The sequence below is a fragment of the Ochlerotatus camptorhynchus genome, unplaced genomic scaffold (assembly GCF_037179485.1).
Source record: "Ochlerotatus camptorhynchus isolate MF236.1 unplaced genomic scaffold, CSIRO-AGI_Acam_v1.1 ptg000197l, whole genome shotgun sequence".
Classification (NCBI taxonomy): Eukaryota; Metazoa; Arthropoda; class Insecta; order Diptera; family Culicidae; genus Ochlerotatus; species Ochlerotatus camptorhynchus.
The window spans coordinates 602,458-626,115 of record NW_027040687.1 but is presented as its reverse complement, the minus strand read 5'-3'; the positions used below and the strand labels follow the sequence as shown (position 1 = coordinate 626,115).

The 23,658-nt window shown below is 39.2% G+C and overlaps 1 protein-coding gene across 3 annotated transcripts in view; it reads right to left on the bottom strand.

Annotated features, from left to right (window-relative positions):
- LOC135702773 (serine/threonine-protein phosphatase 6 regulatory ankyrin repeat subunit B-like) overlaps window positions 1-23,658 on the bottom strand; it is a 172,582-nt gene that overhangs the window by 42,973 nt on the left and 105,951 nt on the right. For 2 of the 3 annotated variants that reach the window (XM_065223811.1, XM_065223814.1), the window contains exon 1: window positions 8,297-8,381. The exons of the other annotated variant lie outside the window; for it this stretch is intronic. The gene's annotated coding sequence lies outside the window, so the exon portion shown is untranslated. Of the gene's footprint in view, window positions 1-8,296; window positions 8,382-23,658 lie in introns of those variants that run through there. 3 annotated transcript variants of the gene reach the window in all.

Sequence of the window (23,658 nt, the reverse complement as noted above, 5' to 3'; positions counted from 1 at the left end):
CTCTCAATTAATAACTGTGGAAGTGCATCTAGAACCTTAAGTTGAGAGAACGCAATAAGCTAATATGCCATACGCAATAAGCTTGAAATGCGAAGAAGAAGAAGAAGAAGAAGAAGACGGTCCACGTTCACTGTGCTGAACTGATACGAGGCTGTCCATAGTCCCTTCGAAAGCCAATTGCCACCATTTTGGATCCCAAAATGGTGCCAGACCTCGATTTTGGGCCTATACACGTCGTCCCCATTAATAGTTTACGTTAAAGCAAAGGCCACCATCTTCAATTTCCATATCCAAAATAAATACCCATATTTTGTAATTCGACAGTTTTTATTGAACCTATGCCCGCCAGCTTTGATTTCAAAATGGCGACTTGAATTGATATCCACGTCATCCCCTCTCCGAAATACCCATTTTGTAGGGTATTTGACAGATTTTCTTGAACCGGTGGCCTCCATCTTGGATTTCAAAATGGCATCTGGCATCCATTCTCGGCCTCTACACGTCGTCCCCTTTCCGGAAATATCCATAGTGTAGGGTATTTGACAGTTTTTCTTGAACCGATCGCCACCATCTTGGATTCTAAAATGTAGCCTGGAATCGATTTCCACCCTGTACACGTCGTTCCCGTTCCAAAAATACTCATATAGTAGGGTATTTGACAGTTTTTCTTGAATCGATGGCCGCCATCTTGGATTTCAAAATGGCGTTTGGCATCAATTTTCGGCCTCTACACTTCATCTCCTTTCCGAAAATACTCATATTGTAGGGTGTTGACAGTTTTTCTTGAACCGATTGCCGACATTTTGGATTTCAAAATTACGTCTGGCATCAATTGCCTCTTCACGTCGTTCCCTTTGCGAAAATACCCATATAGTAGGGTATTTGGCAGTTTTTCTTGAATCGATGAACGCCATCTTGAATTTTAAAATGGCGTCCGAAATCGATTAACAGCCTCTCTACAAGTCTTCCCTATTCCGTTGCGTGTCCTCACATAGCACAGCAACATCTTATAAGGACAAGCTTTCCAGACATAACATATTAAGGAACTGCATGTGCACACTAGCGCCGCGTAGTGAGATAGTTCTTAAATAATATGACCACCATTCGAAAGGACTTGGTCACCTGAACAACTTTGCTGAAGACAGCAACGTTCTATATGGTCAGGTTCTCGAGATACAGCGCTCACACTAGCGCTGCGTAGTGAGAGAGTTCTGAACTAATACGGCCACCATCCGAAAGGACTTGGACACTTGAACAACTTTGCTGCAGACAGTAACTTTCTATATGGCCAGGATCACAGAATATTCTGTGTTGGACCTAAGATCCATATATTATTGCGCCTGTCATAAGTAACATAAAAGTGAAGCGCCTCTAGCGGCGTAGTTCCTAATTAAACCTGAATCCAATGACACAGGCTTGTTAGTCTATCTCAGTAAAACAACTTTGTCGAAGACTGTATAGCTCTATATATTGAAACAAATGAGATAATCCACCACAGCCCCTATTAGTGAAAATCCCATAAGCTGTGGGTATCCTTATTCGCGGATAGCCCGGCAATAAGGATTCCTGATTGTATTTCTACCATTGTTTGCGATAGTAGGTTTGAGAACTACTTCGGCCCAATCGCCCATTTTGGGCCTATCGAGCAGAAAACTTCAAATAAATCCATGATTTCAGAGTCAACAAGTCAATTATGCGTTTGTCGAAGTCAATGAGAACGCGTGATATGAACGTTTGCACCCATTATTCCCAAAAAACAAAAGAAGCGCTCCGACCGATTCCATTTTTATCTTCATCCGATAGACCGAAGTGAATTCATTGGCGTTGCAATGCATTAGGCCGAGTTTGGCGTCAAGAAGCAGTGTTAGACTTTTGGCAATATCTCAACGATTGGTTTCGCTTTATCAAATCTTTTGGTACGTACGGTAAATAAATTTGGAAGACGGATTTCACGCCAACTCATCCAGTGGTTGGCAGCACCCTCTCAGAACCTTATGGAACTTTGTGGGTGTGGAGACTTAGCAATTTTAAGCAACTTTGCGTACTTATTTTTTTCAAAATTTATCTCGCCTAACATTTGATAAGGGTCAAAGTTTTTTGTCGATTTTTTTTTCAAATCGATATAGCTTAAAAATGACAAGCCCTACAAAAAAGTGATGTATGGCGAACTTTTAGCAAATAATCTGAAATTTTATAAAAAAATTTAAATAAAATAAAAAATCGGTTTCTACACTCTAAAAAAATATATTTAAAAATTAAAAGTCATTTTCCCAAAAATGGTACCCCTCAGATTTGCTTAATATTTTTTCTCATGAAAGGCAATATAATTACCTAACTTTTCTTCATACATCGCAAAGTGGGCGCTTTTAAGGAAAAAAAGTTGTTCGAACAACAACTTTTTCATGTTAATTTTTTTTTAGCGTGTTTCACTCAAAGTCGAATAGTAATACGCGCACAACCTTATTAAAATTCGATTAAACTTTATGAGTATACTTTTCAATAATCTGGGCGAAATCTAGCCTAACATTTGAAAAGGGTACAGAGAAGTTACCTGCAAATCGTCCAATAAGAGTTCAGAACAAAACGTTCTAATGAGGAACAGCCATCTCAGCATGGTTTGCACTTTCCTGTGATGGATTGTATTATAATATATGCATACACTCTATCCAACTTCTATAAAACCACCCTCAAATTGTTCCAAATCAACAGGTAAACTAAGTAAAAATCACTTAGTATGTTTTATTCATGAAAAGATTTCAATTCATGAATTTGTGATTAATTTAATTAGAAAAATAATCATTCATTTATTTTTATGCATTAGGTGTGTCCATTAGTAAGCAATATGCATATATGTTTATACCTCATCTCTCAAGTGAATACATATGCCTAAAATAATCGTTAAGTTACCTGCTATATAGCAGTTATATAACAACGCAGGTAGTCACATGAGAGATATAAGGTATAAACTTAAAGCACCGCAGTCTGTTTCTACCGACATAATCCAATATTTAAGTTTGGTGATATCACAACAATGCTCATAGTTGCTGTAGTGCATAGTTGTTGAAAGTGTAGTGCTGCATAGTTGTTGAAACGAAAAAGTGTTTATATATACAACAATGGAAAAATCTGCTGAATTGATTATTAAAAGGGTGCAATGTAGTGCCAACATAAACAATCCCAATTGCAGCCGCAATAATTTACGTAATTTATCATCAAGTCTCATAGAGAAAATACATTCATGGGGCTTTGATCATCAATTGGATGTAACAATGCGTATTTGTGAATCGTGTCGTGGAATTTTAGTGCACAATAGGACACCTCTCCCGAAAAAGAGGCGATCGGATGGAAAAGAATCAAGCCATGCTCGGAAGTTTGAAGAGCCGCAACCATCAACAAGTCATCAGCAATCAGAACATCAGGAATTTGATGATACACTAGGTAAATAATAATAACTTTAACTGTTTCAACTGTGTGGTTTAAGGATTGTACATCGAAGATACAACTTCATTTTCAACATTTTTTTAGAGCACGAGCTGGATGAACCGCTTATCGTACAAATTTGATCGATTGGTAGGCCAACCTCGGTGAACAATCTATCAAATTTTCACGACTGTACGATATGCGGTTTATGCAGCTCGTGCTCCACAAACATGGGGAAAATTCAGATGCGGCTTCGATGTACCGTAAACGGGGATGTCTTTGATAATGGAGGTAACTTTGATAATGCAGCTAATCCAAAAAGTTATGACTTAATGCTCTTCGTATTCATTATTTTGGAAGGGAACATCGGTTTCCTATCCAAAATATTGCGTACGATGTGCCTTAAGTCATAAATTTTTGGCTTAGCTGCATTACCAAAGTTACCCCTATTATCAAAACCACCCCCGTTCATGGTACTATCACCTTAACAGCGTTATATATTAATGTGTGGTAATATTTTTTTTTCTTTTCTTTAATTTTACAGATACAGATCCATCGCTAGAATCAATCCCATCAGCGGATCAGATCCAAGGTCCATATAATGTGGAACAATTCAATTGTATAGCTTCAACCTTACAGTTATCACCAATTTCATCGAGAAGTATGAGAAGTATGAATTATCGTGTTCAAAAATCTGCAGAGATCACAAAGGCAGTGCGTAAAAATATATTTGGGATGGATTCAGACGATGTCAACAAATCAAATGATTTTGACGAAATGATCATGCAATTAAAGGAGAAATTTAATTTGCCTTCTACGAGTACAAATGACAAATTAAAAGTGTTATCAGTGCTCCCTAAATCATGGTCAGTGAATCAAATAGTTAATGAGTTTAATGCACCCCATCATACAGTGAAACAGATGAAAAGGCTAGTCAGAGAACAAGGTATTCTTTGTAGTAAGAAAGCAAGAAGTGGTCATGGATTTAATGATACTGAAAAACAAATTGTTTTAAATTTCTTTGACAGTGATGATATTAGTAGGCCTATGCCAGGAAGTAATGATTATGTTTCTGAATATCGAAATGGATATAAAGAGCATGTTCAGAAACGTTTATTGATGATGTCTCTTAAAGAGGCTTTTATGATTTTTGAAGAGAAATACAAAAGTGTTAAAATCGGATTTACTTCGTTCACTCAGCTCCGACCAAAGCATTGCATACTGTTGGATAGTACAGGTACACATAATGTATGTGTCTGTACTATACATGAAAATGTTAAATTGATTATTAATAGTGTAAAATTTGATTCATATAAAGAAATTGCAGACAAAATACTTTGCAGTAGTCCTATTAGAACCATAGATTGTTTTTATCGTACATGTGAAGAATGCATTTCCACAGATAGTATCGTGAGGGAACTTACATCAGTATTAGAAGCAGATGATATGGAAGAAGTTTTATTTCAACAGTGGTTGACTACCGACCGTTGTAATTTGGAAACTATTATTAAACCTGCAGATGAGTTTGTTCAATATTTGACGGAAAAAGTTGAAAAGCTCATAATCCATGATTTTATTCATAAAGAGCAATCATCTTACCTAAGTAATAAAAAAAATTCTCTTCAAAACGGTGAAATTTTAGTGATTTGCGACTTTTCTGAAAATTATTCATTTATTATTCAAAACTCAGCACAGGGGTATCATTGGAACAATAATCAAGCTACGATACATCCTTTCGAAATTTACTACATAAAAGAAAACAAGTTGGAAAATTTAAGCTTTATTATTATTTCAGAAGTATTGACCCATGATACAATAGCAGTTCAATTATTTATATCAAAATTGTTAGATTTCATTAAACAATCTATTAGTTTCACAAAAATTACTTTCATGTCAGATGGAGCAGCGGCTCATTACAAAAATAAAAAGAATTTTGCCAGTTTGTGCAACTTCAAGTCCAAGTAGGGATTGGAAGCAGAATGGCACTTCTTCGCAACGTCTCATGGGAAAGGCCCATGTGACGCAATTGGAGGAACTCTCAAACGAATGGCAAAGAGAGCAAGTCTTGCTCGAGATTATGGAAACACAATCACAACTCCACAAGAACTGTATGACTGGGCAGTTAAACAAACAGATACAAGCATAACAAAATTGAACTTCTGCTTCATATCAAATGATCAATACACAAAGATGTCCGATGAACTCAAGGAGCTGTTCAGTCATGTAAAAACTATACCTGGTACACAAAAATTTCATTGTTTTGTACCTATTTCTCAAAACATAATTTCTACTAAGCGATTTTCACATTCAAAGGAAACTCCGAAAAATTTCACTCTGTTTCCGATAGACTAATAATCAATGAAAAACTCAAATTATGTATGGAGAATTATAGGAAAATAAATTATGCACTAAACAAAAACACTAGAGTTTTCATTTATTAAAACACCATTCGAAATGCAGGAAAATCCTCTGTATTAGGCCCTTTCAAATGTTAGGCTAGATTTTTGTTTTAAGCACGCCCAGATTATCAAAAGGTCAAAATCTTTATGCTCATTAAGTTTCAACGGATTTTAATAAGGTTGTGCGCGTACTATTCGACTTTGATTTTTTTTTTTTTTTTAAATCTTTATTTTAGAGATTTTTAGCCTGAGGCTAGTTCATCTCTTAATATTCGACTTTGAGTGAAACACGCTAAAAAAAAATTAACATGAAAAAGTTGTTGTTCGAACAACTTTTTTTCCTTAAAATCGCCCACTTTGCGATGTATGAAGAAAAGTTAGGTAATTATATTGCCTTTCATGAGAAAAAATATCAAGCAAATCTGAGGGGTACCATTTTTGGGAAAATGACTTTTAATTTTTAAATATATTTTTTTAGAGTGTATAAACCAATTTTTTAATTTATTTAATTTTTTTTATAAAATTTCAGATTATTTGCTAAAAGTTCGCCATACATCACTATTTTGTAGGGCTTGTCATTTTTAAGCTATATCGATTTGAAAAAAAAATCGACAAAAAACTTTGACCCTTATCAAATGTTAGGCGAGATAAATTTTGAAAAAAATAAGTACTCAAAGTTGCTTAAAATTGCTAAGTCTCCACACCCACAAAGTTTCATAAGGTTCTGAGAGGGTGCTGCCAACTCCGAAGACGAGTTTTCGTGAAATCCGTCAATAACATTCCGTTTGGTGCTCAACTGCGTTAGATTAAGAAAGACAAAATGCGGGTTGTGCTTAATAGGCCGGGAATGGGGTAGTTAGCCCTACACAATGCCTCGCAAAAATAATTACAGTGAATATTCACTTGCACTAAGAGATACACGTACTATTTCAACTTAACCCGGTGTAACTCAGCTATGATGCTCACTATCAAAACATTGAACAGGTGGAGAACCTGTATACGAGCTTTTGCTCTGACTTTGAAATTCAATAACTGAATCGCCTAATTTTCAATGAATGTTGTACTAACCACCTACTTATTGGAAACCAAACGTTTGATTTGAGAAAAGTCACAGTACTCTATTTTGCATCATTCTATGAACACGCTGTAAAGTACATAATGATGATGCGTGGTAATTTTATGTTAGGGTTGTCCTCCATATTGGAGAACAAAGAGGTGCTTAAATCCCGTATGATCGTTATACCCCTTCCTCCCCTACTTCGGTGACATATGAACCAACATTTTGTTCAATATTGAAAGTACCGTCTTCTGATAAGGAAAAAAAAAACTGCCTGTTGTGTTGTCATAAAATGCAAACTTCACTCTATTCTCTGCTTCAGAGGCCTAATTTATTGGCATCTGTTTTATCCCACAACGGCTTGTTTAGGACCCATTTTCACAATTTATTAAATTCCAGGAAAAATACTTGAACCAACATTGAACCATTACCAAAACATTGAAATACTTGAAAAATTTATGATAAAGTATAATACACACTTAGAAATAACTAATTTTACACGTGACGGAATCCGTCTTTGACATAAAAGATGAGACGTAAACAAGCATGTCATGTAATATTAAGTTCTCCGAGACTAAAAACTTCGTTGCTCGACTAAAATTACTTTTGATTGAGCTATATTTCGCGTCTGCTATGACTCAACTTTATGTCAAAATTGACACTCTCAGAGCACCTAAATTTACATGATTTTTTCTAAGTGTGTAGTCACATTTGTTTGACATATATCAATTTTGCGTAGTTCTACGTCGTACTGCGGTCGATTCTAGGACACAACCGTTTAGTATTTTTTTGTTTAAGCTACGTACGATAACAAACACTGTTTAGTCTCATTTTATTCGATTTCATACCTTACGTTATATTTCGTTTAATATTATGAGATTATAAAATAAATGCATAAAACTGCCTTACCCGATATATGAATCACAGTTTTTCAAAGTTAAAAAAAAATGTGATTTATATGTGTAAGACCGCGGGCTGATTAAAGGAACAAGCGTGATAGGTTTTTAATGTTTTTATCATATCACAGCAAAACATTAATTTCAATATCACATCAATGTGGATGTACTTCAATCGTGTCGAAAATATGGGTGTAATATTACTTGCCAAAAAAACAAAATTATCATTAATACAGTGCACAGACTGACATTACGTTGCTTTTGTGTGACCATAAAAATTACATGAGATTTTCGACATGACTGAAGTGCATCCTCTTGGATGTAATATTAAAATCATTTTTTTGCTGTGTACAGGTGTATAGGAATTTCAAGATATCACCATTGCGTCATTTGTTCAATATTTCATCTCTCCGTTACAATGCACGAGCAAATCGAAATAAAATCTTTGGTCATCTCTAGAATTTTATCGTGCTGTTATATGGCTGTAATAAAGCTTTAAACGACTATTCAATTATGATACTCACACTTAGTTTCACTATACACTGAAACGCTGCGTTATTTCCACTAATTTGATTACTTCTGAGCACAATTTTGTTCACCAAATTTGTTTTTCTTGATTTGTTTTCCGTCGACCTTGTTTTCCGTGCTGAGCACCAATGCTAACGGCGCCAGGGAGGCAGCTCCCACTACTGGATCCTACCTATCGACACATCCAACTCATGAACCGGGTACCAACGGCTTTACTTCCCTGATCACAGATGTTATGTCTCATTCACCAAATTAAGAACCACAAACATATCTCAAGGCACTGAGTTCTTCACCTTACAACTGAGGACTCTGGATAAGGACTAACTTGACTTCACCGCCACATCGCTTTAATAAATGGATTGTGATAACTTATCTGCTCCGCAGCGTCGAATTCCGATAACGATAATAATACATAGAAAATCCACTATCTCGTACTGGCGAGCAGTCATTATCATTGACAGACTTTTGCGCGATAATGAAAAAAACTGTTTTTCACATACCGTATGCGTGATAATGTTTGCACCATTGTACAAATAAGGTTCCCGTTTCACCTTGCATACAATGCCTTGGTTTTCTTTGCATGCACGTAACCTATAGCTCATACCGTAGTAGGCTGTGTATAAAAGAAAATGATTTACTTAGTTTGACAGTTGCACCATGACGAAGTGGCAGCGTGATTTGTCCCACGCGCAAATGTCGCAAATGTTGACATTTCAATCGCCGTGAGAGTATCCCGGTGGACCGTCAAAACCGAGAAAAGAAAGGACAACTATCCGCGAAGGTGGCCACAGGTCGTCCGAGGTCAGCTCGGGTTCCAAGGGTTATCGCTGCTATCAAAAGGAAGATTCGGGTGAATCCAGTGCGTTCAATAGAGAAAATGGCAAAGGAACACGGGATCAGTGACTTTACGGTACGGGAGATCATAAAGGAAGATTGCGGGGCGAAATCGAGGGCACGGAAAAAACCTCACATGATTACCAACCGCATCCGGGAGCTACGAGTCGAACGATGCAAGAAAATCTTGAACTTCCTGAAGCGAAAAAATCCGGTAATCCTGTTCACCGACGAGGGCATGTTTACCGTCGATCCCGTATCAAGTTGCAGAACCGACCGGTATATTAGTTCTCTTCCGGTAAAAGACGTGACCGTCGAGCACAAGAACGTGTATCTGACCAAGCATTCTGCTAGCGTTATGGTGTTTGGATTGGTGGCTTCCGATGGCAAAAAAATGGACCCGGTGTTCATTCCAGAAGTTGTCGCCACCGAGGTCTACATCGGGATTTTAAGTAAGTATGTTCTTCCGTGGATCAAAGAACAGTACGGTCCGAAGCCAAATGTTGTATTTCAACAAGATGGAGCTCCATGCCACACTTCGAACCGAACTCAGAAGGTCTGTTCTGTTATTAGAACCTGCCGTTATTCTGGAAGTGTGTGGAGGCCTTAACTGCAGCAAGTGGAAACTCGATCGATGATTAACATTGTTTAAGACTCTGAGAAACATCCCCCCTTCGAATAAATAAAAAAAAAACCCGAATTTATCCACCTATGGTGTGATCAGACCCTTCTTACTTATTCAAGTTTATTTATTTTATTGTCATTATCAGTGACCAAGCCCCCCACCCCCGTGTCATCCAGTGACGCTACGCCACTGCCTGGGGGTACCCGGAATATATCCGGGTGTAGTCTATTTGGTGAGGCTACCAATCACCTTATCATCGTATTTTAATGTGATTTATTGGGTTTTAATTCAATTCATATTCAACTTCCCCGGGGTAACCGGGAACATGTCCAAGTGTGTCCAATGTGGTCTGGAACACTTAACACGACTTGCATTGATCTTATTTTTGAATTCTGTAGTAATTTGATGTGTCGCATGATGGTTTTGATACGTTTTCCGTTAAATCCAGCGTGAAGGCCCATATTCACCGGATCTTATTCCGGCCATATCTCCGGAACCGGTTCACCGATTCCAAAACCGTTCAATAGCGTTCAATGGGACCCCAAGACCTATCATTTGGCGCCGAGTTTGTCCAAATCGGTTGAGCGGTTGCTGAGAAACGTGAGCGCATTCATTTGGTACATACACACACACACACACAGACACACACACACACACACACACACACACACACACACACACACACACACACACACACACACACACACACACACACACACACACACACACACACACACACACACACACACACACACACACACACACACACACACACACACACACACACACACACACACACACACACACACACACACACACACACACACACACACACACACACACACACACACACACACACACACACACACACACACACACACACACACACACACACACACACACACACACACACACACACACACACACACACACACACACACACACACACACACACACACACACACACACACACACACACACACACACACACACACACACACACACACACACACACACACACACACACACACACACACACACACACACACACACACACACACACACACACACACACACACACACACACACACACACACACACACACACACACACACACACACACACACACACACACACACACACACACACACACACACACACACACACACACACACACACACACACACACACACACACACACACACACACACACACACACTCACACACACACACACACACACACACACACATACACACACACACACACACACACACACACACACACACACACACACACACACACACACACACACACACACACACACACACACACACACATACACACACACACACATGCATGTTCCGATCTCGTCGAGCTGAGTCGAATGGTATATGACACTCGGTCCTCCGGGCCTCGGATCGATAGTCGGTTTTTCAAGTGATATCTATACCCTTCTTTGTAAGAAGGGTAAAAACCCGAAACGAAATTTTTGAGAATTTTTTTAATTTTGACATTGCTCAATGGTGTAAACATTATCACGCATACGGTAGAACGGCTTGATCCTTCTTCAAAATCTCATTTAGCTTTTCGTCAATGACAAAGATTCACCTGGTAACAACCGGTGTAATTTCGTGCATTCTGTGTCACATTATTGTTATCCAAGCAGTTCACTTTAACGGTTCCATGTAATTGTTTTGCCAAGTAATTTAGTTTAGTTACACATATACTGCCGCTATTCGCATAACAGTCCTTTGTCCTATGGATTTCCTATCTAGATAGGACTGTTATGCGAATAGCGGCAGTATAGTTGATACAAAAAGCTACACAGCATTGTCACTGACAATTGACATAGTTTGCCTTGACGATGGTAAATTAGCTCAATTGAGTGACCAAAGCAGAATTTTGAATATCGCCGCCGTGTATTACATCTGGCTGGCGAGCTACATGACCGTATACACTGAAAACGAAACTGACTCAGAGAGTTTGTCACTTTTACTCATTCATATGAAAAATCTCTGAAAGCATAGGTCACTCGGCGCAAGAGTTGTCTACGCTTTTATAAATTTATCCCAACGCATGAGTAAATGTCAAACTGAGCCAAATTCGTTTGCAGTGTAAGCATTTGGGGACCAGTCGACAAAAGCATATTTTTAGGTTGTATTTCCGTTTCTTCAAAATTTGGTATCTAAAGAAGTTGATCGTGGATTGGTTTATCGGTTTTATCAGTTCATTTTTAAATATTGATAACAGACCATGGAGATTACTTATGGTGATTTGGGGTTTTTTTTAATCAAAACTAACTGGGCGCAGAAATATCTATCTACATGTGAGCAGTTCCACACCAAACAGACTCGACATCCTCCAATTTGTATGAAACTTTGCATAAGTGTTTGTTTTGGGTAAAGATTCACATTTTGCTAAAATTCGTGGATTTTCCTATGTTTCGAGGGGTGCATCGATTAGCTTGGGACCGAAGATAGTACCAGAGCTGAGCCAAAAAGTTGAGCACGTTTCTTCGGGACCTTCAGATGGTCTTAGAGATACCACTATGCTAATATGGTCTGGTTGTTCAGAATCGAATCCGCTCGGACATTCATTTCGTCTATAATCGAACGGATCTCGGTAACTGTTTGAACCAGCACATTCTTATTTCGCAGCAACGCTTCAATTCCGTTCCGGGAATGGTGCTTCCTTTAGCAATCTGAGGTGCAGTTGTGTAACGTATGGTGGTGGCACACTTCATCCACCCTAAACCGCGAGTGTACGCTTCTGGCGGCCAATTGCCTCGTCCAGCTTCGTGATGTGCCGCCACTGCTGATCGTGAGTCGTCATTTGTGCTTCCCAAATCTGTCTCATATTTGAACCAATTCTGCAGTTCGAGCTTCTTCTAGCAGTCCTGATATTAAGGGCTCAGATTTTCCTGGTGATTATCCGGTGGGACTTTTTCCTTGGTCTGTCCTTGGCAGCGAGGTATAGTAATGTTGATTTTTCACCTGTCACCTTTGAAAACAATTCATTAAATCATAGCCTTCTACCTAGAGTCAAGCCAGCTGTACTTGAAGTTAATATTTTTGCTCCGAATAAATTTGAGTAACTCATAATTACTCACGAATGATCAAAATAGTCTGGCCTTATTCATCAACAAATAATACAAACCACAGTATGAATAAACATTATGTGTCAGAGAAGAAGGAGAATCAGAATTATTTTATTACATTCTTGATACAAATCCTTATTTAATCAATTGCATTCATTCACAGCATGAAATCTAATAATTTTGCTTTGAAGGGAAATAAGGTAAAAAATGGCATTTCTGATTGGAATGATATCGTGAATTAAAAACTACAAGGGGCAGCCCTATGGGTTTTTACACAATTGTGAGGTAGGACTACGTGGTCTTTTTTTTTTAATTACTTTATTTGTACAGGCTCAATCGAATAAACCTTACAGAGCCGAGTTATCTTTTGCGTTATACATTATTACTGTCTTATATTTAAAGTTAAAGGAACTGGACCGAGTACTCGCGGTTGTCTCGAGGTTAGCGGAGATTTACAATTTTTTGGATGGGAAAAGGGAAGAAGGAGGTTTGAAATGTGGATTACGATACAACTATTAAATTAATCCTAAAGCATGAAATTATTTCTATTGATCTTGAAAAAAAAACATTGAAAAAAAAACCCCACACGTACAAAATACCAAGAAGTGCGCCACCTACCCAGCATCATCTAAACTGGCAGCTGGGTGGAAAAAGTATCTGGCTCGTGTGCTGAATTTATCTTGAATGGGAACGTGTGAGTCATCTCGGTGCAGATGAATAGATAAAAATATGACTTCCATTTCATGGTAGTTCTGGGGAAAATTTATGTGGTCCCTGTAGAATGTGAATATTAATTTGCAATAAATTTAATATTTTCCACGTTAGCTTCAAGCACCAGGTTCAGATCGATCGAAATAAAAAGGTGCGTATTCTAATGCCTCAACCTTTCTGAACCTTCTTGGAAGGATTTAAAAAAAATCTTGAGTTGGTGAATTTTAACCGTTCTTAATTATTTAAAAAAAAAACCTTTCGGCATGATTACTGTTGGATTATATCAAAATGGCAAAAACTAGGCATTATTCATGAGAAGCGGTACAATTATCGGAGGTTTCATCAATTTGAGTTTCATCAAATAATACAAACGGTAAATACATCAAATGTAAGAAAGCCTATTACATAATTACAAGAAGTTTAATGGTAATACTTATAGCTCTACGGGATTATTTTTTAGATCCAATGCATTGATAGAAATCAACTTATTCCATAAAATCAGCTAACATCAATCTTACATAATGCATTGTAAAGCCTTGCGACCACTACAAAACAGAATCTCAAGGGTTTCATACGCAATTCATCATCCCCATTGGGTAGGGGAAGAATTACCCTACCCGATGGTTATGTTGGTTTGCGTGGGCGTGCTTTGAATTCATAGAAATCATGGAATCGCTTGACATAAATGGCCCACAGCGACTCGCGAAGAGCTACTGATTCCGATCAATAGCGGTGCGGCTTCTTCTTCCTAAAGGGTGATACGGTCAAAATTTGGTCAAGGGAAAACGCGTGTAAATCGGTGAAATAGTTTATTTAAAAAATCAAATTAAATTTCTTTTTCAAGTTCAATTAGTATAAAATTCAGGAAAAATATTCAGTTAGGCTTCCGCTCTTCCAAATCCGAATTGCCGGGCCTTACGCTTGACCCCTGCCATCAGATTTTGTACAGCCACCTTGTCCACCTTCTTCGCCGCAGAAAGCCAGTTTGCCTTGAACTGCTGCTCGCCCTTAGCAGTTTTTTTGGTCTTCTTTAGGTTCCGCTTGACAATAGCCCAGTATTTCTCAATTGGGCGGAGCTCTGGCGTGTTGGGAGGGTTCTTGTCCTTGGGAACCACCTGCACGTTGTTGGCGGCGTACCACTCCATGGCCTTTTTACCGTAATGGCAAGATGCCAAATCCGGCCAAAACAGTACGGAACAACCGTGTTTCTTCAGGAAAGGCAGCAGACGTTTATTCAAACACTCTTTCACGTAAATTTCTTGGTTGGCAGTCCCGGAAGCTATGAAAATGCTGCTTTTCAAGCCACAGGTACAGATGGCTTGCCAAACCAGATATTTCTTTGCGAACTTTGACAGTTTCATGTGCTTGAAAACATCTGCTACCTTTCCCCTTCCTTTTGCCGTATAAAACTCCTGTCCCGGAAGCTGCTTGTAGTCGGCTTTGACGTAGGTTTCGTCGTCCATTACCACGCAGTCAAACTTCGACAGCATCGTCGTGTACAGCCTCCGGGATCGCGCTTTGGCCGTCGTATTTTGTTTATCATCGCGATTTGGAGTCACTACCTTCTTGTAAGTCGATAGTCCGGCTCGTTTTTTGGCTCGATGCACGGTTGTAGACGATACACCCAGCTTATTTGCGGCATCTCGGAGAGAGAGGTTAGGGTTTCGCTTGAAACTACCGGCAACTCTCTTTGTCGTCTCAGCGGCTTCCGGTGTTCGATTTCCCCCCGATCCAGACTTCCTGGCTGTCGACAAACGTTCCCCAAACACTTTAATTACATTTGTAACGGTTGATTTGGCAACTTTTAGCGATTTTGCCAACTTTGCGTGCGAGTAGCTCGGATTTTCGCGATGCGCGAGCAAAATTTTGATACGCTGCTCTTCTTGCTTGGACGGCATTTTGACAACTGAAGAGTGAATTCCAAAATCAAAATAGGAGCAACATTCTACACACACACACACCTTCAAAATGAGGGGTGTTCAGGTTTTTTAAATGCAAAATTGAAAGAAATACGTCAAGTTGATATTGACCAAATTTTGACCGTATCACCCTTTACTCCAGCTGGGAACAACTGAAAAACATTGTCGCGCGGGTACTGCGATTTGTAGCATACTGTCGATTGAAACTACAAAAACTGCCGACTAAAACGGGACCGCTCGTCGAAAGTGAGCTGTCCGCAGCTGAAGCATACCTGATCCGCATCGCGCAGCAAGACGGCTATCCTGAAGAACTCTCCACCCTGCGGAATATTCCACAAATCGTAGGAGATCTATCACCGCCGCTGCCGAAATCCAGTTCACTGTCAAGCTGACACCGTGGCTGGACGAACGTGGTATAATGCGAATGAGAACCCGCATCGCAGCCTGCCATTATGCTACTGAAGACGCGAAGAAACCCATCATCCTACCTCGCAAGCACCACATCACTACCTTAATAATATCCCACTATCATAATAAATACCACCATCAAAACCACGAAACTGTGGTGAATGAACTGCGGCAGAAATATCAAATTGGCCGCATACGCTCCTGCTACAACCAAGTACGAAAAGATTGCCAGAGGTGTAAGAACGAATATGCAACTCCGAATCCTCCAAAAATGGTCGACCTACCTCCCGGTCGCCTAGTAGCATTCTTGCGGCCGTTCACGCACACGGGAATCGACTACTTCGGCCCAATTGAAGTCATCGTCGGAAGAAGGGTCGAGAAACGCTGGGGAATGCTAGCCACCTGCTTGACCGTGCGGGCGATACATATTGAAGTCGTCCATTCGCTAACCTCTAGTTCCTGTATCATGGCAATCAGAAATTCTGCGTGGTCGACCCCGTAAAGTCTACAGTGACCAGGCCGGGGCACTAACTTCGTCGGAGCGGAACGAGAGCTGAAGAAGCTCGAAGAAGTGGTCGATCACGACGCGATCATGAAAGAGTTCAGTAGCTCTGAGACCCAATGGCGGTTCAATCCTCCGCTAGCACCACACATGGGCGAAAGCTGGGAGCGGCTGATACGAACGGTCGTCAGCAACCTGATGGTCGTCTGCGCAACGAAGAAACCGTCCGACGAAGTGCTGCGAAACACTCTAACTGAAATAAAAGGCGTGGTGAACTCTCGACCACTCACGCATGTGCCAGTAGATGACGACTCGGCTCCAGCTCTCACCCCGAAACATTTCCTGGTTGATTCATCAAATGGTACAAAACCACTTGTCACGAGTAACGACTGTGGTCTCGCCTTGAAGCAGAACTGGTGCACTTCGCAGATCCTGACTAACCTGTTCTGGAAGCGGTGGGTTAGCGACTACCTGCCGGAAATCACTCGTCGGTCGAAATGGTTCCAGTCTGTGAAGTCCATCGCAACTGGAGATATTGTTATCATTGTGGACCCCAAGTTGCCTCGGAGTTGCTGGCCAAAAGGAAAGGTTATCAACACGATCGGGAGCCGAGTCTACTAACGTCCAGCAGCCAAGTTGGCGTTGTTAGATGTTCAGCGCGTCAAGCAGTAACCCAACCGGAAGTTGGTGTACCCTGGAGGGAGTGTTGGCCTATCCCATTAGGCCAGCGCGCTCACCTTCAACGTCGGCATACATTGCGAACCGACAGCATCGAACGCCGCCCGGTGGCCGCTCCGAAAACGACAGAGTGACAGGTTTGGAGTACTGTCACCATTGGTGAGTAGATAATAAGACAAAAACAAAACGAAAGGTAGCCATAGAAATGTTGATAGTCAAGCGTCTATAACCTTCAGCTTAATCTAATTAAATACTACATATAAATAATTGAACTAGCGCCTAATATCTATAGCGGCTGGTAAGTCTAATTGTTCTTAATCTAAGTTGTGAACTAAACAAAGTTTCTTAAAATTAGGGATTTGATACATGTTGCTTGCTGGTGAATTTGTGCTACGGCTCGAACAATTGCACTAGCCGTTGATACCGGTAAGGAGGAACATGAAACAATACACATTCTTAACCTAACTTAATTTACTTAGAACCTACCTCTAGTAAACTACATGCTAGACTAAAACTAGATCCTGAACTAAAAAGGGGTACTAAACGTAAGTAAATATGATCTAAATTTACATCTAGGGCCTAAACAACTGAGAACAATGAATGCGTTGTAAAATGAAAAATGTTACGCAAACTTACATCTATCGTACAACCTAAATAATGTGGAACAAACTTACATATATCTTACGTTCTAATCAGGCTTCCAGTGCGCGTATCATCGCTTGTGAGACGCACGAACAATAATCTCGCATTCATGGTCGAGTCGTGCACATGAGATGTATTTTTCTCTATATCACGATCATCCAATACGTCGCATCTCACATGCTCATAAAAGTTGTGCGACACACGACTTGGTAGCGCAATACATTTCCTAAAGGGTGTGTTTCATTGTACTAAATCGCATGCGACGTCTCATGAGACGAAGCTCATGAGATTATCTCACAAGATCTTCTCATGTACGTAGTTGTGCGTTGTGCTTTTAGATTTATATGCGAGAACAGTTTTACTTGGGTATGCTGATGGCACTATCATTTCTGATGCGATATTTCATATCTGATACATGATAAGATATCTGATACATGATCGCGTACAACTAAATAGTGGGTCATGTTTGTGTCCCGATATTATGTTATTTCGATTTATTTTGAGGTCCCCAATGAATGTGCCTAATTTCATGGATTCATGGAAAAATACATGAGAATCAGAATGAAAATAAACTTTTTTTTTATCAACAACTTAAAAATCAGGTAGGTATATATTGGGAAAACCACGTAAACAAATTTTTTTTTTTACTCTAAAAAAAGGTTATGATTCATAAAATAAGCAATATTTTCTTCTTCTTCTTTGGCATTAACATCCCAATCTCAAATGAAGTTACACCTTCTTTGACCAAGCTCTCTACAAATAAATAAGTAAGTGCTTCCTTATTTATTTGTAGAGAGCTTTCTATACCTGTAGGGTAGAACAGGGGATAAATGTACCCCGGGGAAAGCACCCGATTTAGTTTTTCATAGCTATTCCACTCTTAATTCTGGGATTGTTAGTGCAAAAAAAACCAGTTTAAGCACTAATATAGCACTGTGACTTGTCAAATTTATGAATTAAAAATTGCCCCGGTGTGCATGTTGGGCTTTTTCCCCGACCATTTTTGCATGCGTATATTGTGTCGTGTGACAGATATATGATATGCTGATACTCTATGCCTGGGAGTCGGGAAATTTTCCAACCCCGAAAAAATCCAAATAAAATTGATCATAGTTCGCCACAATTTGAGTTGTCAGATTGCAGTTTTGTGAAATGGAAGTGGAAAAATGTGCACTCATTGTTTTAAAAGTTTTGTTATTTTCCAACGCTAACGGTTTTTTGAAGATTAAACCAAAAATTAAGATTCTTTTGGGACCAGTACAACGAGAAATGAAAGTTCAGTTTAAAATAGGATAAGAGTAAGTTACAGTCGTTTCCCAAACTAATGTTAAATTTTATAGCTTAAGTGATTTTAAATAATGACAAGCGACATTTGAAGATTCACGTTTTCCAAGGATTAAAATATTGCATCAGCTGCCCATAAACTGCGAAGACTCCTTTTTTTGCTGTCCTAAACCATCCCTTGCCTCGCGTAGGCAGTTTTTTCGATACCCCATAGTTTTTAGTTTATTAATAGGCCTATACCGTACTCGGGTAAACAAGCCTTTACCCGTGAGACTAGTCCATAAAAAAGCAAAAAATCTCAGTGAATACCTTGTATCTGCAGCCACTTAAGCAGTATTATACGCTCTTCATTGTGTCCGACTTGGATTAAATTTCCCAGGAGTAAAGAACCTATCATCATCGTGGCAAGGGCGTAGCCAGGTTTCGAGCTAGGGAGGGGCGAAAAAAAAATTACCATGGAAAATTTGGCCGAATGCCATTTCACCGCACGCCATTTCCTCGAAAGCCTTTGTGTTGCCGAGTTTAGGGGGGGCAGTCGACCCCCCCCTGCCCCTATCTGGCTACGCCTATGCATCGCGGTAAATAAAAATCCGATTATAATGGTGGAAGAGCAGCCGACAACAACGAAAAATTCATTGAAGAACTTTTTTCTAACGTGACTCCTTTGGGCAATAGGTATACGCCAGACCTTTACTCCATTGAACCGCAGGATTCAAAATCTTTAGAAGCTCCATCATGCTACACACTTTGATTTTTTGCCGAGATGGGCAACACCGAGCAGCTCGGTATTTTATTTTGCTGGATCTCAGCGAAAAACTTGCCGAGATTCAGCAAAATTTATCTTTGTTTGCTCAGATCTCGGAAAAATTCCCGTTTGTTAGCTGAATCTCTGAGATCCAGCGAAATAAAATACCAAGCTACTCGGTAGTGCCCATCTCGGCGAAAAAATCTAAGTCTGTAGTATCATGCATTTGGTATTTGCCTCATACGATGTGCAATACGTGACGTGATTCGAGTAACTATCAATAAGTACTTGAATTACCGTTTTCATTGCAGCAACCAAGCAACTTAATTTGTTTTTGACTGCTTTCTAGTACAGGAATCTCCCAAACGGTGGATTGTGCAGTTCCCCCAGTCAATCGAGTACATTTTATTGTTTGTGATTAGTTTCAATCATGCTGATACTAGTATCCTACAAAAATCCGCTCAATATGTTGGATGACTGCCGAGACATAGCGGTGGGTGGACTGCACTTCTCACTGTGCTATTCAGGGGATTTAATAGATAGGGTTAGGGAACTACTCTCAGACCTGAGTTATATTGCCACAGAGTACCTATGAATGGGAAACAGCCACGGTAGCAAAAATTCTTCAAATGCAGTACTGCCAACAGGATAACACCACCATGATGCCACCATGGATTGGATTGCAAGATAGAATTTATATTTGTTTTAATAGTTAGTCATACGATTATTATATGCACAAAAGAGCACAAGGTTATTCGTCACGAAGGGTCACTGTGATCAACCGGTATTCAAAGAGCCACTTTCGGTAACATACAATTATATTTGATTCAACGTAGAGAGTTCAAATAGTTATCCCTAAATACTTAATAATCAGAGTGACAAGCCTGCAAACTATGTACCAATGTTGTGACACAGCACGACTGTTCCTTTTTCCGAGACGCGAGTGCTGTGCACAAAAGCATTAACTATAAGTTTGCAGGTTTGGTACTCTGATAGTTAAATGGGAGTTTGGTAAAACGGATCACTGCAAAGAGCCAATGACCTCTTCTGCCACGCTTAAACAGGGATCTCTAAACCAAATGACGCAATAAAAAAAAAGAAGAGTTGCATTGCTCTCTGTTTCATAACTGTTTAAAAATTAGTTTGGCAAATAGGGATATAGAGTAGAATTTTTTAAATCAAACCTCTGAATGCAATCGGTTTTGTTCATCATCATGAGTCTCATATCTTTGTAACTGTTTAAGCCAGTGGTAGGTATTTGGGTTATTTTGAATTATCGTGTTGTTTATACGCAGAATGGAATAAAAATATAAGGGAGGGTGACGTTGGTGGGTGGTGTATTTGCCTTATTTTTATTGAAAATGAAGCACATATTAAACGCATGGGGCGTTAACTTTAGATTATCAATATCCCAAACAGCTCTCAAAACTTAGTTATATGCATGTATGTATTTTGCCTCTCTGATTCCTGATAAGGCCTTTATTAAAAAAAAAAACATTTCATTTGAAGTATAACATTCAGATCATGACACTCATTCAAAGATACGTTTCTTTTTAAGTTTTACTAAAATCAACCTTCTTCAAAAGGTCAGAGTTAAGCCGAATGAGTACACACTTAGATTTTTTGGCCGGTATTTTATTTTGCTGGATCTCAGTGAAATACTTGCCGAGATTCAGCTAACAAATGGGAATTTTGCCGAGATATCAGCTAACAAACAATTTTTTTCCTGAATCTCGGCAAGTTTTTCACTAAAATCCAGTAAAATAAAATACCGAGCTGCTCGGTGGTGCCCATCTGGGCAAAAAAAATCTAAGTGTGTAGAATATTGTTCAGTGTCTCCTCCTTTAATTGAGCTCTAAACTAAGTTAGCACCATCGGCAGAGCACTGAAAGTGTGTTCAACGCTAACTTGCGAGCACGGGATCGCAAGGATGGTGGAAACTAAGGAAAACAAACTTGGTTTGTTAGCTTTCGATCCAAATAAGATAAATCGTTCAGCTCGTCGATTACTTCGGATTCCTCTTTATTGTTGATTGCATCATCCAAGGATTGCAAATATGCCTCAAATGCATCGTTTGCAACATCTCTCTGTTGAGATGTTGATGCTAATGGAGTTCTACCGGAAAGATCTTGTAAATTGGACCAGGTTTGCATCAAGAAATCCTATTGAATTGACAAAAGAGCATATTAATCGCAATTAACGTATAATCACATTTCACTTACCACACATAATTTGGGATTAATTTGCTTGGATTAGCATTAGCATTAGCATAAGCATCGAAAAAGTTGCACAATATCGTAAGTGGTACGAATTCAAAACTATTAAGAGCAAGACGGATATCTATTACTGGACAGATAGTTAGTAGGAAATAATTACTATCTCCCAGATAAAGACATATCCCGCTCCCATAGTTACTGATTGTCCTGGCCACGTCCTAACAACTGGGATAGGAAATGTATGTTAGTCTAACATTTACTTAAGAGAGATGCAGAGAACTCTACGACCCCTCATAAATGTAATAAATGTCGGGAATTTAGGCATTATGTTAATAGGGAAGGTAAGCCATAGGATCCATCCAGTCAGTGTTGCTGGCAAATGTAGTTTTTATTTTAATAAATGTTGAAATTGCTGCCCAGAGCGTCTGCTGGAAGATAAAGTATTGCGTTCGAAATTCCTACACAAAATTTTTTTTTTTGTATGAGAATTTCGTTTCGAACGAAATACAGGATTGGGGTGAAGGTTGCTGAAATAAAATGAAGATATAACATAATGAAGTCACCATCGTTGTCACACCCGTAGCTAATTAAAAGGAAGGAATTATGTAGATGTTTTATCATTTTTTTATGGATTGAGGGGAAGAGGAGTGAAAATAATTTTACTTCCTCTTCTCCCTGCTTGGATGTGTAAATATTCATTCCCAGGAAATTGAAACTGATTCAGTAACACACATTTTTTTCAAATGGTAGCCTTGCTGTTTATTTTATTTTATTTGTCATTTCAAAGCCGTATAGAGACGTCGCATTGAGATGTCTCATTTGGATGTCTCACTGAGACGTCTCATTGAGACGTCTCATATATTTATCTCACTATATTCCACATGCATACATTGCGAGGGAAAAGAGATGAGACAAAAACTTGTGAGGTGCACGACAAAAATATGTGCGTGTGACGTGTCCCTCTCACAATAACAGTGTCGCGTCACCTCAGCTTGTGTTGCTCCTGGCGAGACAAAGAGAAATGTGACAACCAGTTTCACAGCTCACTGTCGCATATATGTGTGCATGAGATTTTCGGAAGCCTGGTTCTAATGAATGTAAAGAAAACTAAGTTCCTCTCCTAAGCAAATTTATCTTAATATTTAAACTAATATGTACTTAAATTGTCACTTGACAGGAAAATTATATTCTCATTCACTCTACAACAACCGGATCGTGCGTTTCATTTCGTTTCCGGCCGAGAATCATAATTTTGGAAATCCCCTTTCGTTGAATTAAATTCAATAGCTAATGTTCACGAATTTTATATGCAGTCTGTCAACATTATCATCATCATGCAGTGGCGACATCTGCGTTGAGCTTTTGCGGCAATCTTCCAATTGAATAGTGGATATTGTATTGAACGTTGAAGTTTTGTACGCTAGTGAAATAAAGTTGAAGTTTTTGAATTAGTTTGAAGTGAAATAAAGTGAACATTTTTACACCGTTGCTACTCTCTGTGCTACTCAACAAAACGTAATTTGTTACTACATTGATCATTCAGAAGCAAGTGTGACGTAGCACATCTAACCTACCATCAAGATGGTATTTTGAAACCTTGCTTGGCATTTATGGACTTACTGAAAGTGAATCAACAAATTCAACACGTTTCCAAGTCTCCAGATAAGCTCCGTGGATATCTCCGATAAGGTGTTTA